Source organism: Aotus nancymaae, unplaced genomic scaffold (genome assembly GCF_030222135.1).
Source record: "Aotus nancymaae isolate 86718 unplaced genomic scaffold, 86718_ANA_hifiasm-v0.15.2.pri h1tg000079l, whole genome shotgun sequence".
NCBI classification, from domain to species: Eukaryota; Metazoa; Chordata; class Mammalia; order Primates; family Aotidae; genus Aotus; species Aotus nancymaae.
In genome coordinates, this window is record NW_026988494.1 from 27,537,322 (window position 1) to 27,554,571 (window position 17,250).

Here is a 17,250-nt window from a genome sequence, read left to right on the forward strand (position 1 = left end):
ATTATTTTTTTGGTAGTGATGGAATCTCTCCATGTTGCCCAGGCTGGTCTCAAACTCCTGGGTTCAAGTGAACCTCCCACATCAGCTTCCCAATGTCCTGGGATTACAAGTATGAGGCCAGCACTCTGTTATTGATAAGCCCCCCAGTTTGTGGTCTTTTGCTATAGTACCCAGAGTGGACTAAGACATATTCCAAAGAGGGCCTGGACACGTTGAGCCTGGACTCATGATTTCACGGGCCATGCACAGAACGAATGACAGGCCTGGCCTCAGATTTGGGGTCTGAAGAAAGAGAAGGAGTTGCTCCTTGTGCCTAGGAGGGATGGTGCCCTCAAGGTAATGGCAGTGAGCATTTACTGAGCACTTACTATGTGCCAGATTGTATGCTCCACCTGCACTGTGTGGCAGATAATAACCTTGTGGCTACTGATTACTTGATATATGCTCAGGCCCTGGCATATATCATGGCTCATGCCTGTAATCCCAGCACCATGGGAGGCCGAAGTGGGCGGATCACTGGAGGTCAGGAGTTTGAGCCCAGCCTGGCTAACATGGTGAAACCCCATCTCTACTAAAAATACAAAAATTAGCCGGGTGTGGTGGTGCAAGCCTGTAATTCCAGCTACTTGGGAGGCTGAGGCATGAGAATCACTTGAACCCAGGAGATGGAGGTTGCAGTGAGCTGAGATCATGCCACTGCACTCCAGCCTGGGTAACAGAGTGAGACTCCATCTCAAAAAAAAAAAAAAAAAAAAAAAAAAAAAAAGAAAAAGAAAAAAGAAAGAAAGAAATAAGCTCAGTGCAACTGAAGAGCTGAATTTTAATTTAAATTTAAAAACAGATACTCTATTCAGTTATTAGAAAATATTTAAGGAAGTTTGGAACTAAATGGGTATGTGAATGTAGTTTGTAAACTATTGTATAAATCTTATGAAATGTAAATGAGAAGCAAGTATTTCTGATGAAAATTTAGCATCTGAATTGAGACGCATTGGAAATATAAAATACACATCAGATTTTGAAGACTTAGCATGAATAGAAGAATGTTAAACTTTTCATTAATATGCATGTATGTTTTGAGACGGGGTCTGGCTCTGTTACCTAGGCTGGAGTGCAGTGGTGTGATCATAGCTCACTGCATCCTCAAACTCCTGGGCTCAAGTGATACCTCCACTTCAGCCTCCTGAGTAGCTGGGACCATGGTGTACCCCACCATGCCATTTTTGGTTAAATGTATTGGGTTACATAAAATACATGATTAAAATTAATGTCACAAGTTTCTTTTTTACTTTTAAGTGTGAAAATTTTAGATGCCACAATGGCTTGCATTATAGTTCTAGTGAACAGCTCTACATGATGTGCTGAATATTTTAACATGTGTAATCTCATTTCTTCCCAACAATAACCCTTTGAAGTAGATACCATCGTTATATCACCTTTTTACAGAGGATGCTCAGAGAGGTTTAGTAACCTATGCACAGTTACACAGCCTAGTGGTAGCGCTGTGGACCAAGCAGAGTTAATGTGATACTAAAGCTGGTGGTCGTAGCGGGCTTCACTCTCTCTGGTGGCTGAGGCCTTAACATACAGGGTCTTTCATGGGATTGCACAGGGTGTTAGAGTCACAAAGACTCTCACTGGCAGTACTTTTCATAATATTTTTGGAACATGCTATTTGTACAGCCATTTTTTTTTAGAAGAAAAAAAGGAAGAAAGAAGAAAGAAAAAACAAGAATGAAGAAGAGGAAGAAAAAGGAAGAGAAAGAGGGAGAGAGAACGGGAGTATTGCTTTATTGCCCAGGCTAGAATGCAGTCTAAAAATGGGAATTGAAAACCTCTTTTATGCCAATAATTGTGCTTAACGATGGAGACAGGAAGGAATAAGGGAAGAAAATAACAAACAAGCAGCCAACCAATATTTCATTTAAACCTATGAAATGCTATGCAATTATTGAGGAATGATTTACTTCCAATTATGTAGTCACTTTTGGAATAGGTGTGATATGGTACTGATAAGAATGTGTGTTTTGTGTATTTGAAGTGGAGAGTTCTATAAATGTTTAAGTTTACTTGTTCCGGGTCTGAGTTCAAGTCCTGGATGTCCTTGTTAATTTTCTATCTCATTGATCAGTCTAATATTGACAATGTGATGTACAGCCATTTTGATAGCTCTGGTTTGGCATTTCTTAATGTACTGGAAGCCTCAAAAAGAAAAAACGGAAGGCACCAGGTTTTTCTAGGCTTCTAAGAGGCCCTGAGATCACATTAAATAATTTTCCTAGCTGCCCCCACATACTGTCTTGGCTAGGTTTTGGTCAATAGTGTGATGAGTGATGAGAGATTTGGGAATGGCTAGGACAGGTTTAGTACCATAGAAACGCAGTCCGGGCTGGGCGCGGTGGCTCACACCTGTAATCCCAGCACTTTGGGAGGCTGAGGTGGGTGGATCACCTGAGGTCAGGGGTTTGAGACCAGCCTGGTCAACAGGATGAAACCCCATCTCTACTAAAAATACAAAAATTAGCCATGTGTAGTGGCGCACACCTGTAATCCCAGCTACTCAGGAGGTTGAGGCAGGAGAATTGCTTGAACATGGGAGGCTGAGGTCGCAGTGAGCCAAGATCATGCCACTGCACCCTAGCCTGGTGACAGAGCAAGACTCCATCTCAAAAAAAAAAAAGCAGCAGCGCAGTCTGGACTGGCAGCAAGGCGAGGCTACCAACCCTCACACTATGCTGTTGCTGTTGATTGACTGTCCACATGAAGGCGGCAAGATGCTGAGGTAGGAGTGAAAGGCTGGAAAGAAGGGAGCAACAGTTGACATTTTCAAAGGCAAAGTTTTCTAAGAGGCTGGGAGGAGGCTGGGAAGGCTCTCACTCTCCCCCTCTCCCTAAAAGTCCTAACAGACCACTTCCTGCCCGAGAGAATTTGCACCCAGGTGCCGGCTTTGCCATTGCAGGAGGTTTACACGCACTGAGAATGGGAGGTGGGACAGGGTGCTTGGAGAGTCAGGGCTGCCAGGAGATGAGTTCTGGTTAAACCAGGAAAGGAGCTGGATGAGGATGGGACAGTGACCAAAACCAGCCCAGGAAAGTGTCTGGTCCCAAGTTCCAGCTTCGTGTGGAGCCACTTTGAGAATACCTGGGGTTAGCAGGGTGAAGTGGGCTTACTGTGTCACATAGTCTGGTATTTAATCAAATAATTAGTTAAATATAATTCATGGAGGCTAGGCATGGTGGCTTATGCCTGTAATCCCAGCACTCTGGGAGGCTGACGCAGGTCGATCACTTGAGGTCAGGAGTTTGAGATCAGCCTGGCCAACATGGCAAAACCCCATCTCTACTAAAAAATACAAAAATTAGTTGGGATTGGTGATGTGCACCTGTAATCCCAACTACTCTGGAGGCTGAGGCAGGAGAATTGCTTCAACCTGGGAGGCGGAGTTTCCAGTGAGCTGAGATGGTGCCACTGCATTCCAGCCTAGGCGACAGAGCTAGACTCTATCTCAAAATAAATAAATAAATAAATAAATTAATTAATTAATTAATTCATGGAAATAGCAAAATCAGAACTCACAATTATACAAAGGGCTGGTTTCAAATTTGCAAAGATACGGTAACCTGGACCTAGACTGATATCTACCTGTCATGCCAACATCAGAGGTGTCCCTGACAAAAGCTTGGGGTGCCTCCTATCAGTTGGTCTAACAGAGGGGACAGAGGGCAGAGCAAGCCATGAGGATTCATTAGGGTTCTTTATATGTGTCTTCCTGTTATGTTATGTTTGGAAGGCTGAACACTGGTGTGTCTGGAACGAATGGATGATGATGCTATCGTCAAGCAAAAAGTGGAGCGCTGAGGTGATTCTGCCTTACGCTTTTGGGTACCTTTACGAGAAACTCATACAATTAGACTTGGTAGGCAAGTGCCTCTTTTCTTTCTTTCTCTTTTCTTTTTTTTTTTTTTTTTTTTGAGACAGAGCCTCACTCTGTCTCCCAGGCTGGCGTGCAGTGGCATGAACACAGCTCACTGCAGCCTCAGCCTCTGGGGCTCCAGTGATCCTCCCACACTCAGCCTCCCAAGTAGCTGGGGATAAAGGTGTGCCCCATCACACCTGGCTAATTTTTTGACATTATTGTAGAGATAGAGTCCTGCCATGTTGCCCAGGCTGTCCTCAAACTCCTGGACTCAAGTGATCCTCCCTTCTCAGCCTCCTAAAATGCTAGGATTACGGTCATGAGTCACCGTGCCCAGCCAACATCTCTTCTAAAATGTAAAATATCTCTGGGGAAGTTAAGAGTCTTGTTCAAGTGACTCATGTGTTAGTATGAAATGGTTTAACTTCTCTGTCTTTCTCTTAACACCTCTTGAGCATTGAGAATATAGGTATTTTCAAAGGGCTGGGGGAAGGAGAGTAGAAGGAAATAGAAGTTTATTATAGTCGTTGTTGTTGTTACTAGTTTTGTTTAGAGGGCATACCCCAGTGGGAAAGGCCTTGGTTGAGATGTGCACTGGAGTGGTGACAAGAGACATTTGAATATGAGAATCTTTGAAAGTTAAAGTGCTCTCAAAGGATGATGGAAAGGTTCTAAAATAGAGCTTTTTCCTCTTGTTTTCCCAGAAATTCTGTCTGGGACTGAGCATGGTTATGTGGGCTATTACTATGCTTGAACTGTTTTGAAAATAAAAGTTGGCCGGGTGTGGTGTCTCATGCCTGTAATTTCAGCACTGTGGGAGGCCAACGCGGGTGGATCACCTGAGGTCAGGAGTTCGAGACCAGCCTGGCCAACATGGTGAAACCCCATCTCTACTAAAAATACAAAAAATTAGCCAGGCGTGGTGATGCGTGCCTGTAATCCCAGCTCTTCGGGAGGCTGAGTCAGAAGAATCTCTTGAACCTGGGAGATGGAGGTTGCAGTGAGCTGAGATCACGCCACTGCATTCCAGTCTGGGCAACATAGCCAGATTTCATCTAAAAAAAAAAAAAAAAAGATAAAAAGAAAAGAAAACTCTGTGTATTTGGACAAGTTAGGCAGGGGTGAGGACAGAAGATGAACCAAAAACATTGTTAAGCTCCCTCCTTTCCTAGGATGCCACTCTATCTAGCCTTTGCCCAAGAGGCCTTCATGCCTAATTGTAGCTTTTGACAGGAAAAGCAAGACAGCTGCTGCTAATTTAATTACATCCAATCTGGGTGGTATTTATTGAGCCTTCTGTGTAAGGCACCTTCTTAATGTCCCAGCTTCCACAACAGTCACCACCCACCTCCCACCTACTACAAATCTGACCGTAGGATTTCTAGGCGAAGAGGAACCACCCCCCCGCCCCCCACCACCTCGGGCTTCATCTGAAGGGGCCGCAGCTCAAACCAGCGGCTCTGACATTTTGTTTTCTCTCCATTCGGTTCTGAGGCTGACACTGCGCAGGTTGTTACAGAACTGCCGGAGATAAGTGTGAGGACATATTATGGCATGGGAGGCATTATTTCCAAATGGGGGAAGGAGAGGAAGCAGACAAAGAAGGGCCTTCCACTGTCGTTAGGATTCTCACTTATATGTTTCCAGAGCACCAGTGATGGGAAGTGTTTGCTTCTATAAGTGAACTCAAGGCACAAAAAACTGATGCAAAGGAACACTTTTTAAAAGGCTCTTGCCCCCAGTTGCATCAGCTCCATCCAGCAGGGCCGGGCAGTGCAAGGCTGGAATGCTTTCCAGGGCCTCTGTTAGGGAGAGGCGGAGAGCTGCCCTCCTCATCTCTGAAAATGGTGCTCTTCCCAAATTGCTTTATCAAGTTTCCCTCCTTGAAATGTGAAATGACACCCTCGAAGCACCTTATTTGAGTCTATGGTGTTATATACACGTGGTGGCTTTAAGGCAGTCTGGGAGGGGCTCCTAGGGAGGTGGGGAGGAGAGCCCTGAGGCCGAGGCACCTTGCTTGCTTTTGATGGAAAACTGCTCTCCAAAAATGGCTCCAGAGAAAGCAAGCCTGGGGATAGGGAAGAGAGAGCGGAGAAGCTTAGATTCTTTCTTAAAGGGAAATTATTTGTTTCCACCGCAAAAAAGACATTTCCCTCCAAATGGGAAAAATGTCTTAAAGACACCTCCCCCAGCTCAGCTAGTTCTGGGACACAAGCAAAATGCCTGCCGGGCGGGTAAATCATCCTGGGAGGAGAGAGTCTGAATAGAGCGGAAGGCAGAGAAGCAGAAGCCGGGCATAGTGTGAGCTGATTCCAGCAGAGGCTGAGAGCAGCAAGGGGCCTGGGCTATGGGATACATAATTGGCTAACGAATAATAAAGCCAAAATTGGATATTAACAGCAATTAATTTCTGTAGAGGCACTGGGGAAAAGAGCTGCAGAAAACCCCATTGGGCCTTAAGCCGAAGCAATCTGAAATTAAACCAGTGTCTCAATTAAATGGGAATAAATATTGCCACATCAATCTGTGTGGAGTGGGAGGGGGCTGATGGAAGCCCCTCGTGCAGCTCAGGGCACTTTCTGCATGTCCGAAGGTCTCGGTGGCACAGCCTCAGTCAGGCACATCCTGGTCCTGACCTTTGTGGCCTGTAGAGGCCACCCGGCCCGTGACCTTGAGGCCAGGGCTCTGAGGGTTATTTCAGGGCAAGGCTTGTTGACCCAAAGAAACCTTGCAACACTCACTGTACGCTGATGGGCCCAACAGATGAGGAAACCGAAGGCGTTGAGTTCTTTTGAAAACGGAGACCGCGTCCTAATGGCAGCAGCGGTTGCATTTGCAAGGAGATTCTTGAAGACAGAAAGAGCCTTCTGCGCCTTCCTTCCAACCGACTTCGAGCGGCTCCGTCCCCTCCGGCGTTGGGTCTGGAACTAACGCTGACTAAGGCCGAAGGAGGAATAGGTCTTTTTCTTTGAGGGTTGAAGATTTTTGTTGTGGTTTTGGCTTCTATGGAGAGGGTTGTGGGGGTGGGGAAGGACACGTCGTGGGACCTGGGGGAAGATGCCCGCTCCCAGGCCGGGTCACTGAGGGTATCTGGGAGAGGAGGCTGGGGGTTTGGGAGGGGCGTCCTAATGGGAAGTCCAGGAGGATGCACTGGGACGGACCCCCAACTCCAGCAAATAAAACCCAACCCCCAAGCGATTTCGCGGTGCGGTCTTCTCCCCAACTCCCCCTTCTCCGTACCCCTTCCCAGGCTGCACCTGCCAGCCCCTCTTTCTTGCAAGTTCTGAGGCTTTCCGGGGTGCAGGATGGGGTCCTCGAGGCCACAAGTCCTGAAGTGGATCGGAGAGAGACCGGGAGGAGGACAAGGGGAGCGGTGCTGCGGGCGTCAGGCGCAGAGTCGGGCCGGCTGCGCGGCGGGGAGGGCGCTGGGTTTAGGCCCAGGCCTCCGGCTCCGGAGTGCTGCTGGTGGCCAGGGGAGGGCGCGACCTCCCGCCTAGCCCTTCGGTGTGGCTCGGCCACCTTTGGAAGTTCAAGATGTACCCTCGTCTTGATTCGCCTCAGTTCCAGCCCCCGACTCCATAATAATCTCTAACGTTGACCGTCGAGGGTCCATCTGGCGCTAGAGTGAAATTGATGTGCGTGGAAAAGGAAAAATGTGACCTTTCTGGGGACAGTCCCTGGCGTTTGTCGCCCAGAGCTGGGGGCGCCCTGACCTCTTCACCTCCTCATCGCCTTAGAACTTGGGATTGTAGCGCATCCTAGAATGAACCTGAGACTGACCCGCGTCTACCCACACCTCGTTTGGGCCCAAAGCTTTGGGAACTGCAGGAGGACCCGAATCTCAGGAGTTCCAGGTCTGCAAGATTCGGGAGAGAAAGGAAAAAAATATATATCAAGACTGGGAAATGGGAGCGAAAAAGAAAAGGGGAACCAGCGCCTGCTCATCTTCGCCTTGCTCCATGGAGAGGTCTCGGGTGCATTCGGAAAGAAAGAGAGGAGAATGCCTCGTGCGTGCTGGGAAGCGAGTCACTGGGAGGCCCTGGGCGCGGCCGGGGCCGGCGGGGGCCGAAATGAGCCCGCACCCACCTTCGCGGGGCCGCAAGTCGCCGCAGAACCGCACTTGCAGCCAAACTACCGCCTCCTGGACCCCAGGCCTCAGTATTTTGTGTGTGCTTGAGCAACAAATAGGTTGGATTTGAATTTCAAAGGAACCCTCCCACGGTAATTTTGAGAGAGAAAGCCCTCAGTGATTCTGGAAGTTTGTTTTTTTTGGGCCCCGGAGCCCCTGACCCAAACCCTCAGGTCTGGGTAGCGTTTCTATTTTAAGACAAAAGGGAGAAGGATAAGAAATGAAAAGATGAACCTACTGAGAGTTGCTGACAGTTTTATTTCTGACCCGGAACATTCCTTGCCCTCAATAAGGCCTGATTTTGTTTGTTTTTGAGGCCATCTAAATTTGGTGCTGGAGATCATTCCAGGCCTTCTGAACAGCTCTATAAGGCAAACACCAGCACATATTGCCTCGTATAAATTCTGTCTGAAGTCCTTTTTTCTTCTATGTCTACATTTGTGATGCAATTAAGTATTAAATATATTTTCTTAAAAAAAGCTGAAATGAGATTGAGAAAGACTTGGCAAAACACCCAGTGAAAGAACTGTAGATGGGACATGGAGGAAAAGTTCTTTATTAGGTACCATCATTCTCATTCTTGTTACTATTGACATCCTTGTCACTGTGAATCAGCCAGCCCAGCCTCCAACACACATACCCCCAGCACAACGCCTCGTGTTGACTCATGGGCCCTGAAACCACCCACAGAGTAGATGAGGAAAGGGCGGCTCCATCTGTCCCAGGGAGAACGCTTTGCAGCTGCCCCCAAAAGGCTCCATTCTCAGGTTGGAATGGGAGGGGGTATTATGTAAGTTCAAGAGGAGGAAAGAGAAAATGATTTCCCTGTGGAAGCAGCATAGGTGGACGGACTGTTGGTGGCTACATGCCTTCCTCTATGGTTATGTGGGGAAATGTATGTATGTGTGTGTGCACATGGGCACAACCCTCCCCCGAATATTTCTCTGGCAGAAGCTCCTCATACATTCACAAAAGCCGCCCCCTCCCTTTGGTAACAGAAGTAACTTACAGGAGTTTACCTTTGCCTCTGTTAGAAGGTCAATCTCTTTTCCGCTTTAGCGGAGATCTGGGCTGTCACTGGCGGGGAAAGAAGAGTATTACTAGTTTTTCCTTTGATACATTTCTAAATCTGAAAGTATCTGGTACAGGTACCAGAAGAATCATATTAGCTCACAGGACTGCGATGGCGGTGGTGCGTGTGAACCCATCAGGGCCTTCTTTGCGCATTCAGTCAGCAAACCGTCTCTACCCTGTCCTACTTTTTCCTAACCATATAATTCCCTTTTCATGTAAGCCATAGACTGTAGTTAGAGGGGCTCAAATAGGGAAGAGAAGAAGATGCTAAAGAGTTAAATGCCCTCAAAGGGGAGACATTTTCAGGTTTCTTGTAAAATGACTGGTGGCATAAATAGGCCCCAAACACAGAAGGAAAGGGCTGACCTTCAAGGGGACACCTTGTTTGAGCACAGAAGGGGCCTCACAATTACACATGGGGCCAAGTTGTCCATTCATCTCTTTGCCATTTTTGGCCATTAAAGCCCTACATAGACATGGCATTTTGTAATGAGACCCACCTGGCGGACACAGGCAAATACCCATACCCATGCACACAGACCTAGCACAACCAGAACATGCCCACACACGTGACCGCTTTCTGGGGCAAGAGTTTATATAAGTAATGAAGTAAAAAAGGTGCCCCTCCCATCATAGATTATCCGAAGCAGAAACCTGGCAGGCAGCGGCCATGGTACCTGCGGTTTAAGCTCTCAGCTTAAAGCATCTGAAAGGGGCATTATGTGGGGAGGCATCTGGAGATTTGACCAGAGGGCACATCAGTGAAGGGTACGGCAACCTCTGAAGGTATTACAGAGAAGCAATTACGGAAAAGAGGCTCTCCAATCTGGACATTTGTGGGGCAAAGGGTTTAGTAATCAGAGGCTTAAACCATGCTTAAAAGAAGCATCCAGCAGCCTTCACAGTGAGCAGAGAGGGCAGAGCAAGGGGCTTTACACCTCAATGAGGTCCAATATTGACTGCTTTCTTCTTCCTGAACCTGCCCAGAAAGAGCGGCAGGGACCCCAGGACTTAGGGAGCTACTAATTTCAAGAGAGGCATATTTTAAAGGCAGTGGCGACTAGACAAGCCTTGTTAAGGTGCAGGGGTGAGAAGTTGTTCTCCCTTCTGTCCTGCAGCCAAGCTTGCCTTCTGGGACTCCAGAGGTAGCCCAGCACCTGCAGTCTGCAGGATGTGCACTGCAGCTTTCTCTCTGCAGGGGCAAGTAGGTTGTGGCATATTCTGCACACCCAGAGAAGGTTCTGGAAGTATCTAGGTGGGGTGCAACACAGTTAACCTCTGCCTGATTCTAAACACTCCCTTAGGAAGCCAAATGAAGAGTCTAAGAGATAATAATTACACAAGGATTGCACATAGTAGGTACTCAATAAAGATTTGGGGGAACTGAGGCTAGGGAGGGGCCTTGGTTCAAGGCATCACTGAATGCTAATTTATTTAAGCGGCTAGACTGAGGCTTTGGAGAGGAAAGAAGTCCTCAGTAAGCTTCAGTGGAGACTCTTAGGCCTTGATTGCTGTGTCAGGAATCAAATTAATCTCCTAAGCATCCCTTATGGCCTTGGCCTTGCAAAGCCAGGCCTCTGCCATGCTCGGGGGAAGGGATGCAGCAGGCTTCCTGGGCAGAAGGATCCAGCTCTTGGCCTCTTTTCTCTGCTCCTCCCTCTGCTGCAGGGACCTGCCCCTCCTCCATTTCCTCCACCTGGAAATTAATGAGCTTAGGTCTTGCCCCATCCGCTGCAGCTTGGTGGTTAATACAGAGCTGGAAATGGGATGAGATTGTGGCAGCACAGTACGAGGGGGGTATCTAGGACCAGCTGCTGCTCAGGGTCTAGTGATGGGAGGAAGGCCTGATTTGGGAAGCAGGTTCTTCAGGATGAGGGAGGCTTAACCCTTTCCATTCCCTGACAGCCTCTTTCAAAACAGTCTTTCCTCAGACCCCCACTTGCACGCATTCTGTGTTTCCTTCTGTTCACATTTTTAAAGGAACACATGCTTCCCTGGGGTCCGTGTAGGTTATTGTGCCTCTCCCTTCCTCTGCAGCTCCTGGATCTCTGCCTGAAACTTCAATAACAGCTACAGGGAAGGCGTGAGGTGCTCCTTAGAGCTATGGCCAGGCTTTCAGCTCAGATGGAGCTTGTGAACCTGCCGGGAGCTGGCTCCTTCTTGTCCATCTAGCCCAACGACTTCCTTAAGCTTGTCAGGTGCTCTCAGCTCTACAGCAAAGGGTGACAAACAGCTTCCCCTCTCCCTTCCAACCGCCTGCCCTCCTCCCCGAACCTCAAGCAGAACACAATATATCCGCAGTCCAGGCCCTGGGGCAGTCTGCCAGTCTCTGGATGCCAAATTATTTTTTTTAAAGGGCAAACCCAAAAACTAAGCTCAGAACAAAAACACAGCCACGGAGAAAGGTGTCGACCCACATACAATGAGTCCTAAGCCCAGAGAAAAATCTGCACACACAAGCACTCCGCAATGCGCTCCCAGGCGACCCCCACCCCACGCACACCGCATCTGTGCTGCACAGATCTGCTTCTGTCACAGAATCAGCTTCTGTTTCTCTCCCTGAGTCTGTTTGCATCTCTAAGCCTCTGTCTGTCACAGGCTGCACACCTCCCCACCCCACGGGCCCGGGACCTGCAGCCGGAGAGAGCTCGAGACCCCTCCCCTCGCGCCCGCAGCCGCTGCGCGGACGTCTGCGGAGGGAGCCCGGCTCGGTCGGTGGCTCCTTCCTTGGCGGGCCCTCGCGGACCCAAGGTGCTCAGCCAGCCCCATTCTTGGCATTCACCGCGTGCCTTAATTGTATGGACATTTAAATCAAGGTCCGCTGTGAACACGGAGAGAGAGGCCTTTCTCCTGAGGAAGGAAAGGACGAAGGAAGGAAGGAAAGGTGAAAGAAAGGAAGCGGGGGTGGGTAGAAGATGGAATAAGAAAACCAGGAAAAAGAAATAAAAAGCGGCGCGTGTACGTGCGCACTGACAGCGGGTGGAGGGATGGGGGTGGGGGAGCGCCTGAGGAAGGGACCACAGCATCCTCCCCGCCGCAGCTCCCCCAATCACACAGACAATGAGATAACAGCGACGTCTTCCAAAGGCTCTTTGTTCTCCCCCATCCTTTCGCATCCAGGCTTTTTCCTGCAAAGCGGAGGGGGTGGAGGGATGGGGGTGTGGGTGGAAGTGGGAGACGGAGGGTTGCCTCCCCCGTGTTAATTACCCCGGCTCCCTTCGCCCCTCTCCCCGCGCCTCGCCTCCCCTGCAGCTCCAGACAATGAAAAAACAACACCGACCCCACCTCGCCCCAGCGCAGTAAACCCACCCACCCCTGTTGCCCTCCGCTTTGCCCAAGAAACTGAAGGGGGCTAGGAGAAGGAAGAAGAGGGCGAGGGACGAGGAAGGCAGCGGGGGCTCGGCAGCGGCAGTCAGGGCAGGGCGCGCGGCCGCCGCCTTTACCTCGATCGCTGAGTGCAGGCGCAGCCGGGCCGGGCGTGCCGCAGGCGCGAGCTGCCGCGGTCCGGGGCCGGGACCTGGGGATTCAGCCTTCCGGAACTCGCCCGCTGCAGTCCTCTCGTTCAGGTCCCAAGTGGTGAAGGGGGAAAAGGGAAAGAGAGAGAGAGAGAGAGAGAGAGAGAGAGGAAGGAAGGAAAAAAAAAACCCATAAGAGCGAGGCCCATCTGGCCCCTCATCAGCTTTGTCAAGTCTTGCATACGCTAAAATGCTAATGACCTAGATAGCTCATGCAAAATGCAGCAGGGAGGGCGGGAGCGAGGGAGGTGGGAGGGAGGAAGCGAGAGGAGTGCAGGGGGGAGCGAGGGAGGAGAGGCGGAGGGAGGGAGAGAGGGAGAGAGCACCCCTACACTCTCCCCGCCCCACCCCCAGCTGTCAACGGGCTTTACCAGGTAAAGGGTGGATGTAGATCTAAAAGGTCACTCGTGTATAATGCGGCTGGATCCCCGGGTTAAAAAAAAAAAAAAAGGGGGTGAGACAGAGGACGAGTACCTAAAGCCAAACGGACAATAAGACATTTTTTTAAGCCTCCCCCTCCATGCCCTCCTCCACCTCTCCACTCTGTTTACACACAAATCCTGTCGCCGCCTCATGCATGTGCACGGACATGTCAATTTCTCATCAATTTCTCAGCGCTCCTATCAACAGACACCCACATTCTCATTCCCAGCAAAACTCATCCTGTGGACCCGAGGGTGGGGGGGAGACCCCTTCTCCTCCGCAGCGCTCCTCGGACTGGCCCATCCTCACTCATCTCCACCTCGACCTTCCACTCCTTTAGTCCTCCAAGCAGCAGGGGACTCCTTCCCTTTTCTAAGCCTAGAGTCTCCTGTCCCCTTCCCAAACCCCTTGTCTTGGGAAGGGGAGGCAGGGTAGCAGGAAAGCCAAGTCAAGTCCACTTTAGTCTCCCACAATTCAGCTACCCCTCCCAAGAAAAAAAAGAGAATCCCAAAACCCCGACCCCTCACCTACGTCGATACTGTGAAAGCAAGACACAAGGACAAATACAATTCAATCCGAATACCCTCAGCGGTCCGCACGCCTGGGCGGACGCCCTTCCGCAGCGGCCACGCGTGTTCCGGGGCCAGCGCTCCTGCCTGTCCCTTCTCGCTGAGCACAAGGTGCTTTGTCCCGGCAGCCACACAAGGTCTTCAGCTTTTTGTTCTCCTTTTTACGAGACTGGCCGCAATCCCCAGCGATTCAGCCAGCCCAACCAAAGGCAGTGGATCTACAGAAATGAAAGGGATCGAGATAATATACAAGCAGATGAATGAGTGGGGGATGCTGGAGGTGGTGGAAGCATTCTGGGGGTGGCCGCCGAGCCGAGCCCGAACTGCTTACTACCTTAGGTGGGGAAGGCGCAGGAGGTGAGCCGGCTCTGGTGGTCGTTCCACCTGGCAGGAGGAAATGATAACCATGATAAGGAAGGTGATGATGATGATGATGATGAGCATGATAAAAAAAAAAAAAATTCAGTCTCCCTTTGGTGAACCAGAGCATGCGTGCTAGAGGGACTGCACTGCTGGCGGCGGCGGCCGGGGGAAGGACAGCGGCGCAGGAGGCAAAGGTTGCGGAGGCAGCACCCTCGGATGAATAATAAAACCGCGCAGCGCGAGTTGCGGAGCCGCCTGGAAATCCAGCCCTTCGCGTGAACTCGCGTCGAGCGCGGATTGCAGGGGATGAGGAAGAAGGGGGAGGGGAGGGGAGGGTGGAGGAGGGAGGGGGAGGGGTAGAGGGGAAGGCAGAGAGGGACATAGAGAATTGGGAGCCTTTTAATTTAGCCTTACCAAGCCCTAATCTTGTGCGCCGTCCTCTTTGGGTGAGATCGACTCCTTTTTAAAAATTATTATTCCTTTAACGGATTATTCAGGTAAAGGAAGCCACATCTGCTGACGGTTCCGAAAACAAGAGGATTAGGAGCCGGTCCACAGAGCCAGGCCCGCAGCCCCCCACCCCCTCTGCACCAGCACACGTCATTCTCACTGCCCCCGGGTACCTCCCTCTCCTTCGTGCTCCGGGAGAGCTGTGCCAAGGAAAATGCGGATTTAGGGAAAGTGAGAAGTGGGAGCGCTCGGAAAAGCGGGAAAGCCAAGGCCGGAGGTGGCTATTCGCACCCCCACACTCACACGCGCTTCCGTTTATCAGTTTCTATCCCAGGAGAAGGGGGCGCCTGCCCGAGCCCACGCGCGCCGCCGCATCTGCAGTGGTCGGCGCCCCACGCTCCCTGAACGCCCCCTGGGCAGCACCAGTCCGGGGCAGTGTCCCCTCGGCGGCCGCGGGCGCCAAATCGACACCTGACTCCACCGCCCCCTTCCAACTCCTCTTCCCCTTCCTCCGCCCCGGGGGTCCCGGCATCGCCGGGAGTCCACTCCCGGTCTCTCCCGCTTAGGCAGACGGATTGGGGGTCTCCGGGGACCCGCGCGCCCTCCGCTTCTCGGCCCTGGCGGGAGGCTCCGGGCTGCGGTTTCCGTGGGCCGCGGCGCGGGCGAGGGCTGTCGTGGACTGCGGCGGATGCGGTTGACATCACTGCGGAGAGCTCCGGGCTGCCGGGCCGCTGCGGCTATCCGAGCGCCGGTGCCGCCTCCCCCACCCCGCCCCGGCGGGCGTCTGGGCAGGACAGCGGCGGGGGGTGGGGGAGGAGTGGGGGGGAGTGGGGCGATCATTCCATCCCCCGCCCCCCCGCAGTCAAGGTGAACGTGAAGGAGAACAGGCGCGCGTGCCCGCGGCTGGGATGCGCGTGCGCCCCGCCCCTCCCGGAGCCCTTCCGCGCGCCGGGGCCAGATGGACGCCCGAGATTAGAGGCGCAGAAGTGCGCTCCACGTCGGGCCCGTCCGTCCCGCGGACATCAGACCCACTTCGGGGAGGCACCTTTTGTTGTGGTGGCCGTGGCGGTATTTGTGTCTTTCCGGGAGCACAGGGTGAGCTTGGCCTTGAGGAAGGACTAGAATGAATCCTCCCACAAGAGCCAAACCAAAGAGGACTCCCTGCCCCAGTCCCCCAACCATAACCCAGCGCCTGCAATGAGAAACCTTCGGACTTTGCAAGGGGTCAGTGCCGCAGCCGCGAGGGGCAGCCCTGACCCGCGCGGTTCACGCACACGCAGGGCCCATCTGCTTTCCCCACTCCGGCTTTTCTTCTTTGATGACTTAAAAGAGGGAGAGAGAGAGAGAGAGAGAGACAGAGACAGAGAGAGAGAGAGAGATCGATCTAAGTGTTTCTTGGGCACTGCTGGATTCAGGGCAACAAGAGATGGGGAGAACAAGCCCTACCAGCTAAAAGCAGCCCTCCTGAAGCCGCACAGCCCGCGAGGGTCGCGGCAGAGGCGCCCACCCAGTGGGAGTGGCAGCACGAAGGGTGACCCAGGCGCGGCCCTTCTCACTTCGAGGCCATTTCGGCTCTTGTCAATTATTGGGTGTTTGTCCCAATAGAAGTAGAATGGCGATCTCAAACCCTTTCAGCACTGGCCTTTTGCTTCCAACAATGCACCACAAGAAGCTTAAAACAGAAGCAGTTTTGTAAATTTCAAGAAGCGGAAAGCTTTGGTTTAAACAGACAGAGAGAAGGAAAAAAGAGGAAGAGGAGGAGGAACGGGAGGAGGAGGAGAAGAAAGAAAAAGAAGAAACAAACCATTGCCTGAAACTGATATTTAATTTCTGAAGACCATACCTGATTGGAAAAAACCATCCTTGGGGCTGTCTTTCCGGGAAAACTTACCATTCCGATAACGTTCCCCTCAAACTAAAATACTTTTCTGGGGGAAAAACTACACTGGCAGTGGCTTGGTTCAAGACTCCCACCATTTTGATAAGGGTTTTTAGCTTCAGGACGATTTGTTTCCTATTCACTAAGAATTCTTTTCGCAGATAGTTTCGGAACCCCTTGTATATGGAGGGATGGGTCTGTGACCAGAGTTGGCCTGGGCTGAAGGACAGTAGGACACGCCGCTGCTCCCTTTTCTGCAGTTTTTCTTAAAGGCCTGGTTTTGTTTAGATTGAGGACGGTTTCTGGCAGTCGCTCCTCGCGGTTGCTGCAATGCAGGGTACTTGCCGCTCATCTTGCGGCATGGGGGGAGGGGAAAAGAGAGATGGTTTTGTAACAGGCTCTGCAGGCCTGAGTGGGAACGCCTTAAATGATGATCCCCGGGTTAAAAAAGAAAAGAAAAGGAAAAAAGAAGAAGAAGAAGAAGAAGAAGAAAGCAGCTGATGCTGAATTAATAGTTAGAGCATACCCCTGGGGCTTGCTCCAACCAGGGAGTCAGGAGTCCCTTCCCCTCCCCCAGTCCCGGATTTCATATCTGTTTTTAACCAGTCTGATCAGATGCTGAGACATTTGTGATGGCTTCTTAAAACCTAAACCCTTGGGCTTAAGAGTTGTCTATTCTCCTGATCAAATTCACCCCAAATACTAACACGTTAAGAAATTATATTGTAAAACCTCCCCAAATCCAATTGACTGGGCTGTTTGGGGCCCATATGGCCAGACAGCTGTGCTGCTCCACGTGAAAAGACACCATTGCCCCTGCGATGGTATAAAGCGAGGGTTCCCCAGAGAGCTCAGACATGACCTAAGTATTAGCTTAGCCTGAGGTGAAGACTGAGTTAAATCTCTCACTTCTTGGAGGTTAAAATAAAGAC

At 51.0% G+C, this 17,250-nt stretch overlaps 1 long non-coding RNA gene across 2 annotated transcripts; it reads right to left on the reverse strand.

Annotated features, from left to right (window-relative positions):
- Positions 1 to 12,617: 12,617 nt before the first annotated feature.
- On the reverse strand, positions 12,618 to 14,303 carry LOC105705451 (uncharacterized). 2 transcript variants are annotated; one of them, XR_001104680.2, is made up of 4 exons: positions 13,961 to 14,303; positions 13,641 to 13,844; positions 13,006 to 13,108; positions 12,618 to 12,666 (listed from the first exon to the last, which is right to left on the reverse strand). It is a non-coding gene; the product is annotated as an uncharacterized LOC105705451 (long non-coding RNA). The 2 variants fall into 2 exon arrangements; XR_001104678.2 differs by having other exon boundaries at positions 12,630 to 13,108; positions 13,961 to 14,300.
- Positions 14,304 to 17,250: the final 2,947 nt, after the last annotated feature.